At 41.0% G+C, this 15,905-nt stretch overlaps 1 protein-coding gene across 1 annotated transcript in view; it reads left to right on the plus strand.

Moving 5' to 3' along the window:
• Positions 1–15,905, plus strand: part of LOC122812920 (medium-chain acyl-CoA ligase ACSF2, mitochondrial-like) — a 910,993-nt gene that overhangs the window by 488,976 nt on the left and 406,112 nt on the right. The gene's annotated exons all lie outside the window — the stretch shown is intronic.

Genomic DNA, 15,905 nt, shown 5'->3' on the forward strand with positions numbered 1-15,905 from the left:
CTTTATTTAGCTTTGTATATTATGTTCTAACACCTGATTCTTAAGTATATGAGGGGTAATTTTTTTTGTGTTAAATTGAAGTCTGTATTCATTTCAAATTGATAGTTATAAACTCCTGTCTGTAGATATTGAAAATGCCAGCAATTTATAAGGCAGTTTGCTCCCCTCTTAAGAAAAAGTTAATTGTTTTCTGCATTATAAAATGGGTGATAGGACAGCTGGTTCACACCAATGTACATTGGTAAATGTTAGTGATAAAAACAGCATTTTAATTTAGCATGGAATTGACTGTTCATATATTAAAAAAAAAATGCATATTTGTAGCTCCTGATCTTGTTATACTCTTAGCTGTGTTCCTCCTAAACAACAAATTTATTACAAAGTAGACCTTACAGGCACTAAATGTCAAACTTTACATCTGGACATCTTGTTTTTCAAATGAAAAAAAGAACGCTGATTCAATTTCCTTGTCAGCTTCTTAGCTTATTTTAAAACAGACCTTGGTTAAAGCCTCTGTCCTGTGTTTCAGTCATGAATGATCCATAGTGAGGTAACAAGGACATGCATAAATGTAACTCTTAACCTTAGAAACATAAAAAAGTAAACTGCCTAAAATGTCGCTTAAATAAAAGTTTTATTAACTTTGTAAAGGAAATTGTATTGTCGTCTTCTGATGATCAGAACCAGAAAGTATTTTTGTTCTGTACTTTTTTTACTGAAAAAGTCAATGCTAAGAAAGCGAAAAATCCGCCAGATTCAATAAACCATACATGGTCTGTTTAAAACTGTGTGCATCGCCCCATGATGTGCATACAATAGCACTGTTTTAGATTCAGTAAGCGGCTGTATACAGTGTATAGAGCCGCACAAATATGGTAAACACAGTGGCATGCTAATTACAGCATAAGCAGCCGAATTGCATGCTAATCAACCAATCCAAGATGGAGGGGCTGTTCAACAAGCTATAAAGCAACTGTGTAGACTCAGTGCTGTTTTTCCCCTGCAAATTCCAAAAGCTATTGGAATACAGCCACATAAAGGAGTATACACAGAAACCATGTTAGGGCTGCTGTTGCTTTAATTCATGTATATGTGCCACAGGCTGAAGTGTATGCTGCTGCTGCTAACAGACCATGGCCAAGAAGAAGAGTTTTTAAACCTCATTTAACTTCTCACAATCTGTATGATGTGGAAATTGTAGAGTGCTAAAGGGTGGCTAGAGACGCACTACACGAACTCTGCAACCTCTGTCGTCCTCAACTCTGAGCCAGGGCAAACAAAGGGGAACCCATATCAGTGGAGACCAAGGTTTATGTAGCACTTAGAATTTTAGGTAGAGGAATGTTTCAGAGACAGGGGACATGCTGGGGGTGTCGGTCATCAGCATCCAGGATCCTCCAGTTCCTGAATGCTATGCTCTGACATGACCGTGACCACATATATTTTCCCTGTACTCCTGAGGACAGGGCCACAAGTGTGCAGGACCTAGTTGCACATTACCCTGAAGTACTGGGTGATATAGATTGTACACCTATAGAAATGAAGGTATCACTTGGGAACAGCGAAGGCTTTACATAAATAGGATGGGCTTCCACTCTAACTGCTAAGTCATATGCAGTGCCAAGGAAATAATCTTGAATGTGTGTGCTGGCAACCTAGGTGGTTGCCATGACTCTCATATCTGGCACACCTCCCAACTGTATCAGATGTTCACTAGGTGGGATAATCCCACAGGGCCATTTACTGGGAGATGCAGGTTATGCACTGGAGCTGTGGCTGATAATGCCCAGCAGAAATGCGCACACACACCCACTGGCCATCAGAAATACACACACACACACACCCACTGAAGAACACCATAATGAGGCATATGCTCAAACCAGAAATATAGAGCATGTGCTTGGGCTGCTGAAGTCACAGTTCTGGTACCTAGCTATATCTGGAGGGAGCCCTGCAGTACAATCCACATACATGTACTGAAATATTCATTGTCTGTGCCATGTTGCACATAATCATCCTGAGAAAGCAGCTTCAATGGGATCAACAAGGGGAAGAGGCACACACCTGTCTAACTTTCCAAGACCAAAAAATGTCAAAGGTACTGTGAAGAAGTTAGTGTCATTTGTGGTAGCATGTCTGGCAGAAGGTTGTGTGCATTTCAGATTAACCTGTGTATTATATGCCAGCATGAGTAGCTGTGATATTGTAAATAAGTTTTTACATGTTGATTTATAATGTTTGTACAGAATGTTTTAAAGACTTGAACAGTATTCCTTTACATTTCTAACTGTGCATATTTGTGAAGAAGATTCTAAATGCAGACTGCCTCAGAATCAGCTGATCTGCAGATCTGTTGACAAGTTGCTGTGCGTTACTGTCAGGCTGAAAGATAGGAAGGAAAGTTAGTAAACAAAATATGAAATGAAAATTAGAACTGGAACAGTTGTGACAGTTAAACTAGTTTACAAAAAAAGCCTGCTGAAGACAGTTGAAGTCAGTTAACATTCAATTGCCAGTTATAGTTGTACTGTGCAGTGGATACTGAAAAGGACTCCCCAAGAAATGTAAGCCTGCCTTTGCTCTGTTGCAATAATTTAGTTTAGATCAGGGACTGTCTTTAGTCAGATAGGAAATTATATTTAATACATTTTTTCTAAATATTGCATTTCTATCCTTCAGTATTGATTTTAATTTCCTAGTGATTGAGTTATGTTTATTTCAAATTACTGTTTTATATTTTTAATCATTTTGCTCAATATTAAATATTTTTAATTGTATTGTGGCTGGTCAGTCAGTGTTTTCTTTTGTGATTTGAGAATGCTTATACCTGCTTTGATAACTTCCTGGGCCACTCTGAAAGCCTAAGCCTACGCACTCTATGCTAGCTCTACATCTTGACATGTTGGACAGGTTTGAGCTATCCATGGTAGAGGTGGCAGTTCATCATTGTCTTACCTGGCTATGAGAACTGGCTCTGCCAGGAGTTGCACTGGCATGCCTGCTTTAGGTCATTTGCTATAATTTGTTTTAGCATTTAATTTTAATAATTGGACACCCCTTTTAAAGGGGCATGTAAACTTTGTTTGGTGGTAGCTTACCATATTATTTTGGGAAGGGACATAGCTGGAAATCTGTTAGGCTTTCCCAGAAATGTTTGGATGTGTGAGATTTAATTTCAGTGCAAGTGTATCAGAGGTCTTAGACTGGGACACATTGCTCTGAAGTATGTAATAAGGAGTTGCATTAAGGGTGGAGAGAAGTGTACAGTTCAGTCCCAGGTTAGAGTATGTTCATGTTGAGCTCTTAGGGGAAATTGTGAAATTTTACTCCTGTTTTAAGTGGCAGTCTCACATTGGAGTCAGTAGTGAGGATTGAAGCTCCTTAGTTACTGATCCAGGATAGTAGGGTACATCACATTATTGCTGGCAGTCTGGTGAGATATTTATCCAGATGTCACCGGTACAACTGGCAAAACAACATCACAAATACAGATATACTAAGCACTAAGTCAGCTATGCACCCTGAGCATCAGACACATGTTATGTATCCCTGAATCCAAAATATATAAAAGGATGTGGTATAGTTTGCAATGTGTGTGTGTGTGTGTGTGTGTGTGTGTGTGTGTCTGTGTGTGGTGGTGGTGGTGGGGGGCAGGATGCTTATGCTGACACACAAGGTGAGTGTGTATGAGTAAGAGAGATGCAGGCAGACATTTGTATGAAGTAACAGTCAGTGAGACGAAAACAAGCTTTAAGCTTCATGGCTGAGCCATGTAACTGTTGTCCGAGAGTCTGTCTCTGTATGGGGCATTCAGGTGAAATTGGTGTGCGAGTATCTGCTTGAACACAGCCAAGCTCTATGCTAGCTCTACATCTTGGCATGTTGGACAGGTTTGAGCTATCCATGGTAGAGGTGGCAGTTCATCATTGTCGTACCTGGCTATGAGAACTGGCTCTGCCAGGAATTGCACTGGCATGTCTAAGCCCATGGCCAGATGCTTTCCTGGTACCTAAATGTGACTGATGTCTGCTGGATGAGTTCTCCCTCACAAGGGCACCCAGGACCATGACCCTGTGGCCAGCGGCGTCTGAGTATGGACACCACAACTACTGGCAGACCAGTGGAAGTAATGCCACTATGGGAGTGTGATTGGGCATGGCCACATCAGGTAACACCAGATGATGTGGCTGACCTATGGCAACAAGGATAATGCACCCCTCCCGGCAGACATTCTGTCACAGACACCACCCATTACAATGCGTCATTCATCCAATCCATTGGATCAGCACCATGGTGGAGGCAGTCACTCATGTCAGCCTGTGTCAAATCTACAACCCTAAGCATTTCTCTGGAGGACCTATTGAACCATGGCTGTGCCTCCAACATGCATCAAATGGCATGGGAAGACTCAGCTGAATCAGGTGGAGGATGGACAATAGGCCTCTTCTGGGCACATCTAAAAACCCTCCTGCATGGCACCTTGCCCACACTTTGGCTACAATCAGAGTCTACAGGATCTGAAGCCACAGTAACCACACTTCCTGATTTAGTCTCACCCTCCACCTGTCTAGTATCTGAGGGATCACTGGAATGGGGTGGCATAGGCCTACTGGCTGTGTTCAATGGAATTACAAGGGATGGCTGAATGTCATTCAACCTCTGCACCCCCAACTGTGCCTGAGTTTGACCAACATCATCCTCATCAGAGTCTGCTTATACTCTAACATTAGGTGGTAAGAGTTGTACATTTCCATTATCAGGATCACCTGTGATAAGAACAAACCCAGGAAAGAAAGGAAAGCTACACTAATAATGTATGCTAACAAGACTAACATACTTGTTCTTCCTGAAACATTAGCACCAATGTCAAGGACATGCTGTTCTGTACTTTGGCAGCTGTCTGGATCCCTGGCATTCATTTGCTGTTAGTGGTGGCTGTGTAGCAGCCCCCCACCCCAGTACCCATTTCATCACAGGCTACTGCAGGTGATGGTCTTTGTGCAGATGAAATCAAGAAATCAAACAGCCAAGATACTGGAATATTAAAAAAAAAAGGAATTTGTGTGGTTGTAGCATATTACATTTATACACAAAGCAGGGTTAGATGCAAAACAAGGTTAGGTAACCATATCCACATATTGTTTGTACACAAAAGCAGTCATCAATTCACACAGGTTTCTGAGTTCTGAATAAGTCCAAAAGCAAGTAATGATAACCCCCCCCCCCCCCGCTTATACTTGGAGAAGAGTAATATGGTTTGTCTTTTATTTGTTTCCAAGTCTAATAATCCATCTGGTCTCTAACTGCTCAGTCATATTACATACGTCCCCCCCCCCCAATATTGTCAAACATTCTGCCATGGATATGTTTCAACTGCTCTATTAGACTGAAAAGTGTTCTTAGGATAGATATCCATTTGGTAAATGCAACTATTATAAATATATTGACAACACAGCTAGCTTTGAACATCCAGACCAGAATAGTGTGTGTCGCTTTCAGGTGCAAGCCACATGTGACAGCCAACATATAGTTTATTTAGCTCATTGCCTTAAATGTAAAAAAAAAATTATATGCAAAACAGACCCTTCAAAGAAAGGATTTAAGAGCATATTTACTGCATCAGTGGGAGCAAAGTTAGTGCTTTGGCTAAGTATGTTATTGGTACTAACTCTTAACGCACTTAAGTTTATGGCCATAGGCCAAATCTTATATCTGAAGTTGCATTTAAAAGACTGTGTATTACACACACACACACATACACACACACACACATATATATATATCTGTGAATTTTTTTATATATTTTTCATAAATGCCTTCTATTGATAGCAGTGCATGCTTGCAAGCATTTCTTTCATTCAGTAGGGTAGTAAGCTCAAGTTATATCCTATGATGTTAATTGCCTTTACCTAATTTGTATCGTGTGACTATTAGTGATTGCTAGAGGGTTGTATAAAAAGCACATTTCAGTTGTATTTATTAGCATCTGATGAAGATGATTTTTCTGTGAAAGCACTTATGTTTTAATATTAAAACTTCAGTCAAAATTGAAAACCTTTGTCATACCAGAGTTCTTGTGTTTTTATCATATTCTTGTTTGCGTCAAAAGAGGAATACAACTTTGCTCCACTAGCCCCAAAAGCACAGGCAAATGACACATTTTGCTAACAAACCATCAGTGAAATGCTAAAAGTGCTATCAACTGAATTGTCCCTGAAAAATATCTACAGATTTAACACTGAGCATTCCATTTTAAGCTGTTGCAGATCATGTGCATCTGTGGCCAGCACTCCACTAGAGGTGTGTATGGTCCATACTAGAAGGCCAATAGCCCCGTGTCATTGAGAATATAGGGCATTTACCATTTCATAGACGTAAAAGACTATACACACAAAGTTGTAACATTAGCAGTATTGATGACCGTTACAGCTGTGCATCTGAGAAAGTGAAATGCCCTGCCAAATGTACCCATGCCATCATTATACTTCTAAGAAATGCATGCAGATAATTGTAGCATTTGCTTATGTAAATATATATTAACAGATTGTTCTTAATGATATTTCAGCATATGCAGTATATAACTGAAAAATCCAGTCATACCATCTCATGAACAGTAGTCTTCTGTGCAGATATATCCAAAATAAATCTCTTCTGTGTTCTCCACATAAGCAAGTCTCCTCCCCTTCAGATTCCTTAGCTACATGGTTCCCTTTTTATGGTGTAGATTCAGGGCTGTGAGCATGGTGCAGATACCAATACGGTGTGAACTCAGAATTGCTGAATCCCAATTACTTGGCTCCATGCATCACATAGTGCAGGCACTCCCTGAGTGTTTATTGCAATGTATTGAAACTGTGAATGATTACTGGTAGGGAGAAGGAAAACAATACTGCAATTCAAACTGCCTTACCTCCAGCTGGTGTGTCAGCCAGGTTAGACTTACAAGGTGTAGTAGCAATTGTATCAAGGTTTTAAATGCAAGTAAGCAGCACATATTTCAGTTTCTGTTCAGTAACCTCCAACCTCCCCTTCATTTCTTGACATCTGCATATTATTGCAACTTAACCTCACACATTAAGGACAGTGAGAGTGCTGTACAGACTGCATGTGTTAGATTACTGCTCAGTTAAAATAAGAATGAGCAGTAAATAGACAAGACAGAGCTGCATATTTTGCAAGTAATAGTCCTAAATGATTGTGTGATCACTAAGTGCATTACATTTGAAATTAATACATGTACAAAAAAACTCATATGTTTTTGTACTTTGGATGATGATGCAGTTGGTTGTATGCAGAATGATTTCAATTCCCTATGCAAAGCTGCTTGTGTGGCAAATGGGGATAAGACAACCTTACTCTGTTCTGAAGGTTCATTGCAGTGAGAGTTCAAATCCAGACCTGTGTAAAAATATTTCATGTGTACTAAAAAATTTTGTATTGTCTATTTCATAGATTGATTTCCTTCATTCAACTAATTTTCCATTTTTATTTTATTTTTATGCCTGTGTTTGCATTGAGTGGCTTAGCACAAGCAAGGGAAATGGAGAAACGCAATGGCAGGTTTAGCTGTACTTATCTAATTTGCGTGACACTTAGCAGTTGCCCACACAGGAGGCAGACCACCTGCAAACAGGGTGTAGAGAGTGTAAAGATAAAGGATGCATTGTTGCAATTTTTGCTTTCCATCATGCAACGTTGCTTAGTGGCTTGCAAGATGGCTAGCAAGGTTCCCCAACACCTGCAGACAGGATGCAGACTGTCAATAATTGAAAATGGATACATTCTCTTAATTCTTTTGAGCACTGCACAGACCTGCTATGTGGTATTGCTCTGTGGTTAACATACACAACTTAAGAATGAGTAGGGGATTATGTAACTGACATTTAACTATTCCCCTGGCAGTAGGTGTAGGGTTGTGATACAGATGGTCCTGGGTTCAAATACAGGAACTGCAACATATTTTTACTGTTGTGACAGTCCAGTTTGTAGCAATGGACAGAAATATATAACTGTTAGTTCATTCTTATGGCAACAGGTGTTAAGTATAGGGCTGCCATACACATGGTCCAGAGTTCTGATATAGGGCATTCCAGACATTTTTGCTGCTGTTCAATTTCACATTATATTCAGTCCCACTTATAGCACTTTAGATAGTGGAGCTTATATGAATTGTATGTATAAGAGAGAAAACACCCTTATTGTATTTTCATATGTATGACTGAGGGTATACTGTCTACTATATTTCTGTAAGTATAATTCTGCTATCTTGACTTGGATGGCCTTCACACTTAATTGGGTTCATAGGTTGGTACTAGGCTATCTGCCCGAAGGCATTTATAAGCCTAGCCAGAATGTGTTGACTTTTGCCGCCCCCTTGGATTAGTTCCCTGTGCCTCTGTCCAGCAGAGCCACTGAAGTAATCCCTGGGGTAAACTTTGATTCCCATCCACTCGTCAAGGTTTCTGTTGAGTGTTAGCGAGGAGCTCTGCCTAATGTAGATTAGAATTTTGTTCCAAAGCATGGGAAGTCTCTGGACAGGTATCTATCCCTCCAGCACGTCCTATTTATTGTTGTGGTGAGGTTTAGATCCCTAGAGCATGTGACTCGAGGGGATAAAGGTTTCTTTAGGTGGAGCATGTCCATCAATTCTGGGTTTGACATGGCCTTGTTTGTCAGGCAGAGATCACCTCTGAGTAGGCAGTATGCAACCGAGTACAGCTGGAGTTTCTTCAGTTGATCTGCATAGGGCATCTGTTTGAGGCCAGTGATCCTCTTGGTGAGGTACTTCTGTGGTCTTTCCAGCTGTTGCAGGTGTCTTGTAATGTGCATCCCAAATGGGGCATGGTACTCTATGATGGGTCTGATGAGTGATGAGGAGAGACTCACTCCTCCAAGAAAAAGAAACCAGTCTGGTGGACCCCTGCCATAAACAAGGTATACAATAGAAGGAGGAAACTAGTACAGAAGAGTAAAATCCCAAGAAGGGAAGACATCCCTGATCAGTATCAGCAAAAAACTACGATCCCTCATAAAATCATCCAAGGCGAGCTTCGAAAGAAACATTGCCAAGGACTCCAAAGATAACCACAAGGCATTCTTTAGCTAGGTCAAGAATCTAAGTGGCAATGCTGAGATCTGCTCGGAGGTAGTGCAGGAGGAGACAAAATATACTGTATTGACCAATATTGCCAACATCCTGGCAGACCGGTTCAGTGCAAACTTTACTCACCTCTTACCCCCAAAAGGGCCCATAAGCATACAAGAAGAATGTAGAGCCCCTGAAGTCACAGACACTCAGGTTAAAACAGCCCTCTCCAAAGCCAAAAACACAGCATCAATGGGACCGGACAGTGTCCCAGGCTGCATCCTACATGAGTTCAAAGATGAACTAACCCCTCACCTAAACACACTGTCCAAACTTAGCCTCTCCACAGGCTGCGTACCCATAGAGTGGCACACGGCAATGGTTATTCCGCTCCACAAAGGTGGCGCCACAACAGACCCCGGGAACTATCACCCTATAAGCCTGCCTAGCTTGGTCTGCAAGGCTACAGAGTGCATCATGGAACTCATTAACAGAGACATTGGGAACCTCCAAACACTGGGCCCCCTACCTAGTTCGGCTTTAAGGGCAGATCATGCCTCCAAAACCTGGTGGACTTCTTTGAGACAGTTACCAAGGCTATAGACTAAGGAAAGGTGGAACACACTGCCTACCTAGACCTCGCAAAGGCCTTCGACATCATTCCCCATTCTGGTATTATAGAAAAGCTCACCAGCCTGAACATAAACCACTACATGACAAGATGGGTTGCCAACTGGCTCCCGGACAGAACCCACATAAGAGTTGCAGGAGCTAGGTCCGACACTAAACCGGTTACAAGTGACATTCCCCAGGGCATATACTTCTCAGAGGTACAGCAAGCACAGGACGACTATGGCTGACAAAGTTCACTGAAATGGATACATGGTGTCAAAATCATGGCCTCACGCTAAATGCCAAAGAGTGCATAGTCATCCCCTTTAGAAAAAACAAAGTACCCACGAACTACCACATAGGTGGTAGTCCCCTAAATATGGAAGGCGTAATAAGGGATCTGGGGTCCCAAGTAGATAGTAATCTCTCCTTTGATAATCACATTGCCAAAGTGGTTAGAAAATCTTATGTGGCCCACCTAACAAAAGGGTTTGCATCCAGATCAAAAGAGGTCATTGTGTCCCTCTCCTGGGATAGCACAATCCATGCATTCTTGCAAGTGCCCTTAGAATGCATTAGTAAAGGATTTTGCAGCTTGGGCAGCATTATCCTTTAGCTTGGGGGCTTTGAAACTTTCCACCGTTGTCTTAAGTAACATGAAGTTTGCTTTTGAAAAGTTTTTCCCAGTGGTTCCCTTGTCCGGGGGTGGGGGTGGAATGTGGAATAAAACACACACACAATGTGGAATAAAACAGATACACAAATGAATCTATATACAAGAACCTTGTAAGGTCAAACTCATACATGCTCAACACTTCAGACTGTCAGCTGTATTTATGAATGATTCATGACTTGTCTGAGCATAACAACTTCTGTGACAAAGATGGAAAATCACCACTATGGAAGAAAATGTTTTATCCCCTGATGCATAGGTGTGAATCCCACACTTTAAAAATCAGTTTTATCAGTGTATGAAGCCAAAACAAAAATGTCAGGTCATGACATTTATGCCCCCAGTGCATGTCTGCAAAGTTAATTTGTCTAACAGTTACCAATTTCAAAATTTTTTCATCATCTTACTGCAGCATACAGTATTCAATCTAATGTCAAGTGTCATATTAGCCTTCCAGTTTCAAAAACTACTTTCCTCCCTGCTTGACGCTGTTGCTCTCTGCTTAACATTGTGCAAATGCGGTTGGCATTATTTCTCGGGTTTGCCCACTACCAGTAAACGTGATAACAGGAATTGACAGGAAATCATTCATTGCCATTGCCCTATGTTTAGTATTAGACATGTTCAGCATTAGAGGGGAAGGTGCCCAATTTAGGGTGGAGAGGTGAGGTGTTCAGGAGTCCAGGATATTTATTTGACTCCTGGTAAAGTGCCACAGCCAAAGGCTTCTGTATGGGGACTATTCTGGCTCACAGTACAAGTCTGAGATTAGTAGTAGTTTGGCTAAGGCTGTATCTAGTGTTACTGACATCCCACGCACTAGAGAATAGTGTAGGCACCACTACAATGACCTACAAAGGCACAAGAGGGGGGGATGCACTCAACCAATGTGTTGACTGAATTTCAAACTGGTGACATCTCACAGTTGTAACAGAGAATTTTTAATAATCTAAAGGTAAATATAGGCAAGACTGGTATACATAACACACTTGTTTTCTTTACTTTTCACAGCTAATGCCAACGTAGAGTTGAATCATCAGGCTCTTGCAAGAATGTTTGGAGAGACTGAGGGAAGCAAGTGGTATATATGCAGCACAACATAAATATAATTGTAGGTTTAAAAGTTAATGTTTTGTTATACTGTACAGTAATAGCAAAGTGAGTAATGCATATCCTAACTGTAAAAGCAAGTATGCACATATAAGTCTGTAGCACAAACCAACATTAGGAGTCAAGTGTAAGACTGTTTTCGGAGGTTGTGTGTTCAAATGCCATGAACAGCAGTTGCATTATACAATACTGCATTTCCTTCATAATGCATAAATGAAACTCTATATAAGTGGCATAAATGCCCTGCTGTTAACTGTAATCGGTGTACTTGGACCAAGCATATGTGCAATATATGCACACGGCAAGGATTGCTTTAAGCAATCTGTAATTCTAGGTTGTAGAATAGGACGTATACTTAAATATAATAGTTCAGATCAAATAGTTCTATAATTGATAGTGCCCATGTTTCTTGTCTTGTTTATTTGCATTTGCTTCCTCACCTACCCAACTTACCTGATGCAGAAATAAGAAATACCAATGTTCCTTACCCAGCATTCCTCTCTTACTGAATTAAAAAAAAGAGCATCTGTCCCACAAAAAAATATCCTATACATAGCTCTCCATTTTGCACGTGCCTTCTTGACACACTTCTCACTCTTGTTTTAATTTGTTAGTTGGGATAATTTGCAGTCACCCTAATGATAATGGCCATCAGCTGGGTATAACAACCCTGTGTTTCTTATGCTTAGTCAAACACTCTGCTTGTGCTATGCTGACGAGGTCATAACAAGGCTGAAATATGCATATCCATACCTAGTGGGGTTTAGCTTTTGGCCTGAAATTGTCCATTAAAACGACTTCAAACGTAAAAGTCATGGGCAGTCAGAATCGCCATATAGCTGAAACACCTGATGTTCATAAGGGTCATTTGCATATATCCCATGTGCCTCTGTCAGAGGAGGTTTGGAAGGTCACTCATTGGAAGTTCTAGCTTGGCTGGAGTTTTCATTTAGTTTCTACTGATTTGTTTTTTTAATGTGACCTTCTCACTCTGTTTTACTTTGTAGAAGGCCAAAATGAACACACGTTTTGTGTTTATTTATAAACCTGTGGCTTTGGCATCAATTATTTGTCTGTGCTAGCCCATCCTGTGGTATGTTATCCCCATCCTGTGGTATGTTATCATTAGTGGACTCAATGGTTGCATCCAATATGAAAGAATCAGCAAACTTGGTAGGTCAAAGGCCATATATTTTAGCCTGGACTGTTGAGAAGTACATTACAAACAGTAAAAAGCCAAGCACAGATCCCTGGGGTACACCAGTGATGGCAGCTTTACTGGTAGAGGTTGATTAACCAACTTTCACAGTATGTGCTCTGTCCGTGAGCCTATTGGTTAACCATCTGGTGATATAAGGCTTAATTCCTAGCTGGGAGAGTTTCTCAAGAATACCCGAGTAGGGGATTGTGTCAAAACCCTAGGCCAGATCAAGATAGGCAGTGTAACACTGTCTTACCTTCATTCAGTTCTATCACACAGAATCAATCGGCTGCAACAACATCACAGAGCACCTATAGCATGATTCAGCACATACACCTTCTGACATGGTTGAATGCACACTTCAGCACTCCTTCCACATGGACTGTGTTACCGTAGAAGGGTGTACATGTGTACATAAACATGCATCCAGCTGAGTTGAGGGGACAACCCCTGATGCATGCATGTATAGACACATCCTGACTCTTCTCATTTGTGAGGTAAACCAACATCTCATCATGGATCTTTTCTAAATAGACACCAGTAATACCCCAGCTGTGTGCAACAGACTTTTGTGGGTTGCTAATGCTACATCCATAGCTATTACAGCTGTTAGATGTCCTCAGAGGTCATTGAGGGCATGCATGACGACAACAACACTATAGTCCTGTGGAACTCGATAAGGCCAAGACATCTGACACAAATCAACACTGAGTTATTCACTCAGCACTGTCACATGTGGCCATAGACACCTATATCACCAAGTAGATAGACCAGTGGGTCACGTGGCATTTAAATATGTGTGTGAAGTGACCTATATGTCAGTTCTGTACAATCAGGGCTGTCTTCTTGACCATTTCCTGTCCAATATTTAAGTCACAGACGTCATGAATGACCTACACATACTGTATCCAAACAGCTGTCTGAAGGACTACAGATTATGGGCAGTCATTGACTTCAGCTGTGATATACAGACAGTATCAACACACCACCATGACAACACATGCAATGAAACAAAAACATGGAGGAATTTGTTACATTATGAAGACAAATGTACAACTCCAAGGATAATGTAGACATTACACCCTATAAACAGACCAACTGGTATGTGACCTGTGTCCTTGGGGTAGATGGTATGTGGAACATCCCACCAGCATGTGGCCACAGTGCCGACTACTCCCTTGTATGCAGCACATCTGCTGAGTATGTGAAGGCTATCCACATCACAGGCCGTAATACTTCTATAGTTCACAGCCTTCATCACCCCAGTAACTGAGTACAATGCAACCTTCTTCATGTACTTCCCTACACATCTTCCAGTGGTGTGTAACTGAAGTGTGCCACCTTTGCCACAGTGAGCTGTCACATCTTTTTGGACATACCTAGGTATCCTTTTTGTTGCATAAACATTACTATGTGATTGGGCAGAACACCCATCAAGGTGTTATACCAGATGCATGTGTGATACCTTTTCTGATCATGCACACAAATACATACGTAGCTGTTTGACAACATTGATGGTATGGGTTACATTTGTGACAGTCTGGATTGTGCCTTGTACATCTGCCATGCACACTAGTCAAACTAGCCTTTATTGATCATAATGTCACATACAGATATAGCAGTGTCCCTCCTACCACCACCAGCAGATGTTAGTGTCAGGACAGTGTGCTTGATTACCCTCCTAGGTTGCTGACATGTCATAGTTAGTTGTACAAGTGTGTTTGTACAGAACAATCTGTGATCACTCAGAATCATGTGTCAGAGACATGGGATTACTGGTGGTATTTCTCTGATATTGTCCATGTTTGTGTGCTTCTTTGCTGACATTATAGTCATTCAGGCAAATTAGTTTGCACAGCTCCACAGTACGCACCCAAACCAAGTTGTATATAACATCTCTGATGTCTTCTGCATTGTTCATGACAAGGTGTTTATCTCACAAAGAAATAATCTCTACTATTATGTCACCTTGTGCAACAGTCACATAATATACATTTTAAATGTGCAGTCTGCTCTGTAACATTGATATGTGATTAGTGTACCTGCTACAACTGTCTTCCACTGATATACCCAAATCTGATGTATGTTAAGATGTTTCACCTGTCCTCTTCCCTGTGTTTATTCCTGCAATTCGTGTGTGTCCATATTCAATGCGCACTCTTCCCTTGACTCTTTATTTTAAATGGCAGTCCGTGTACCTTTACAGATCATTTACACAACTTTTGTACAGAATGCCTGGAATGGGATTTCGCAATACTCTGCACTACATACACTGTCCTGTACTGTTTGGACCATATATATTCTTTGTTAAACCCTGGTAATCATTGTGGAATTCCGTACAATCCTGCTAACCTAGTTTGCTGCGAGGTACACAGGATTTTGGTGTCCATGTTGCTTTACATGGTTTCCTGGCTGGCAAAACTTTTGCCAGCCATGAAAGTGTGCTGGTTTGTTTAAACATGGTGTGCAGCACGAATGTGTAATTAGCGCTGCTGCTCACCACTTATCCTTGAACAAACACACACACTCCATGTAGGAATCGTGCAAAGCCTGCATGAAGTTTGAATCCCAGGGATTATGTGCTGCTGAGCATCCTACATTGTGTCTATATCACTGACAGACTAGAAAACACGCAGTAAGGAAGAGAAATAGTTTTATATATACCAGTGTACCTTGCATTTACACTCAAGGTAAAAACAGAATTCAGCTTCACAATGCCTTTAAATAATGATCTTAAGTAATGCTTTCTTAGAGGTGAATGCATGGCTTGTATTTAATTTGTAATAAATTTTACAAATTAAAGCATTGCTAGTATAGATTAAGCCTCTGTGTGGTCAGGGTGTTTAACTCAGCTGAAGTCTACAATGATTTTGAAGTTTAAGACCAGCACCTTTTATAGGCTCATAGGTGTTTACTAGGTTAATGACCACAAGGGCCTTTTTAAGTCTAGCCATGCATCCCAAATCTCTGACAAGTTCTGATACCCTTGATAAGTGTAAGCATGGGCCTGGGAGATGAACCATTTACAGGTTACCTATTTGCATAAGAGACATGGGTGCCAAACCAGGGATGAATTTCCTGTTTCCCATCCAGTTGTCCAAATTGCACTTGAATTGTGTTTGGGAGGAACTCTGCTTCACATGGCTGGAGAGCCTGTTCATAGACTGGGCAGTCTCTGGGATACATACCTATCTCTCCAGCAGGTCCTGTTTATATCACAGGCA

The sequence above is a fragment of the Protopterus annectens genome, chromosome 10.part0 (assembly GCF_019279795.1).
Source record: "Protopterus annectens isolate FY-2018-M chromosome 10.part0, PAN1.0, whole genome shotgun sequence".
Classification (NCBI taxonomy): Eukaryota; Metazoa; Chordata; order Ceratodontiformes; family Protopteridae; genus Protopterus; species Protopterus annectens.